Raw genomic sequence first — 2627 nt, forward strand, 5'->3', positions numbered from 1 at the left:
CCCCCCCCCGCCACACACCAAAAAAAAAATATATATCTAGATCTGTAGCCTACAGTTAGTGACTATGAATACGCACACGTGAAACATTTTACGCACGCAAAATTAACATATTCAGTTTACGCTTGCCATAGATTTATTATAATCTGGTGCATTGGAATTCAGATAACGATTGAAAACGCTGAGCTGCAGCAGAGCTGAGGCCTGCACTCAAAATGTAATCCGTCCAACCTTGAGGGTTGACACACACATAATGCAAACCAAACATGTTTTTGCCTATACATTTAAGAATAAAAGTTAAATTAAAATTAAATAGTGAAGTGTATCAATTATTGTTAAAGGTAATGATAAATAACCTTACACCTTTAATTATGGGCTTCGGTAGAGTAAATATAGATATTAATACAAACTCAAAATAAATTCCATTAACATTCTTGGGATCTCATTGTTCGCGTTGTTGTGTTTTATAATAATTTTGAACCCTCTCTCTCAATATATTTTGTACCATATAAGATATTTTACAACTCCTGCATTCCATCTGAAGGAAATCTGTTCCTGAACCACGTTGGATAGCTTACAGATTTACCTTTAACTATCTTCATAGCATTTCACCATGTACACTTGGTTTTCTATACGTTTCATGCCTCTCTCTCTCTCTCTCTCTCTCTCTCTCTCTCTCTCTCTCTCTCTCTCTCTCTCTCTCTCTCTCTCTCTCTCTCTCTCTCTCTCTCTCTCTCTCTTTCTGTAGTTTGTGTGTGTGCAAGCTGTCATTTCGCTTATTGGCTTTGGAAACACTGCTCCAACAGCAGTCTCCTTTGGCAAGGGTCGCCATATTTGCTGTTGTTATCACTGTGTTAATGGGCGCTAGCCGCAGCGCATTGGCGTTCATATATGACAGTCAAAAGGGCCATAAACGCGGGGAGAGAGGCTGAAGTTTATGGTTGCCTCTCTCTACCATGGTCCGGCCTTGCGCATCCTTTACTGCGCGCTGGAATTTTGTCCCTAATTACGGGACATCCTCCCCGTTGCCGCAGCAACGCGGCCATAAAAGCTGTCTGAGAGTCTGGGGCATTTGTACAATTGGAGTGCAGTGCAATAAACCGTCTGAGACCCAAGGTTATTAACTGTGTTACCAAGGAGGCGAAAGCAACGACAGAGACGGGACGGATAGGAAAAGCCTCTGCTTGCCTGCTGCATCGACTTCATTTGAGAGGCTTTCCCCCTCGTGTGGTTTATCTACCACGAATCAGTTTAGTGACGAAGGCTACACTCATGAACAGACTCTCCTCTACCACCGGGCGGCGATATTGAGACCAATGTCATGGCCGAGGATCATTTCGTCTCAAAGCTCACCTCGAATCTAAGCAGGTAAAAGATGTTGCCAACGCAGCCTGGAGCTCTGTTGGAGGAGAACCCTTCTCTAGGTTCAACCCTTAGACTTTGCTCTTGCATGCGATGCCGGTTAGTTTTAGATGGGAGCCATTTTTGTGATTAGTTTCCACATTTCTCTTGTGCTCCCTGGGCCGTGCGGTAGAGAAAGTCTTCCTGGGGGCCCTAATAAGGCAACACATCTGTGCCAAGCATTCATGCTGCATGTGCTATTCATTTTGCTGAGCTTGAGCTTTTTAATGGATAGCATGGCCGGCATGTACCTGGAGAGATCAGCAACCCCGTCCTGTCTCACCACAAATGTTTTGGATTTGGGTGGAAGGCTGCATTACTTATTTAAAATGTATTCAGTTATTGTCTTAACAATGCAACAGTTAGCAGCGGGATCTGGATCCAAAACAAATGATTTCATTTTTCAGATGGTTCTCATGCTAATGGGGTCATCTTAAATGCCAGTTCAGCTTTCTTCTGTGTTCATTCCTCCTTGTCTTCTTTCTCTTCAAAGAATCCACTAATAACATTTCACGTACTTCCAAAACACATACGTGCCAAGTGGATAAAAGCTGCCATTAGAAAAGCCGATCTGACTGTGATAGGGCAGCAATCGCGTCTCCTTTTTCTTCCTGTCATAGATACGGCGCTGCACTATGAGGCTATTCGGTGTCAGTACGAGAGGCTGTTCTGGACCTTAATGCGTGTGGACCGAGAGTCTTTCTCCTTTGTCTCTCGTGAAAAATAAATGTTTCCGCTGGATGTAATAAAACACCGCATTATTGTTCATAACTGCACTCAGTACGAACATGATACGAGTCAAACGGCCTCTTCGGCCACGATTATATGGGCCGGATCAAAGCTAGTGGTCAGAGTAAACTGTTTTGAGGATATAATAGCCGGGCAGCTGTGAAAATGAAGATTTAATAGCTACAATTAATAACTGTAACACAAAGATATCGATAGGCCCACATGCCAGTGCAACACCAAGAAGTGTTCGCAGGCCAAAACAAGTTAATACTGGGCACACATAATTAATTGATGTATTTGGTTTCCTTAGTGGCTCATATGTCCCATCCGGAACAGGCCACTGTGGGGAAGAATAGCTACATAGGCTTTGGACCCATTGCTGTTAGTTTGTCTTAATTTAGGTCAACAATATAGTGAATTATTTTGTTTTTTGGCAAATTTGCCAAACATCTATATGCAAGCTAAAATGCTCGGCGCACGGCCTTTGTCTTCAAAACTTA

Source organism: Etheostoma cragini, chromosome 14, assembly GCF_013103735.1.
Source record: "Etheostoma cragini isolate CJK2018 chromosome 14, CSU_Ecrag_1.0, whole genome shotgun sequence".
Lineage (NCBI taxonomy): Eukaryota > Metazoa > Chordata > Actinopteri > Perciformes > Percidae > Etheostoma > Etheostoma cragini.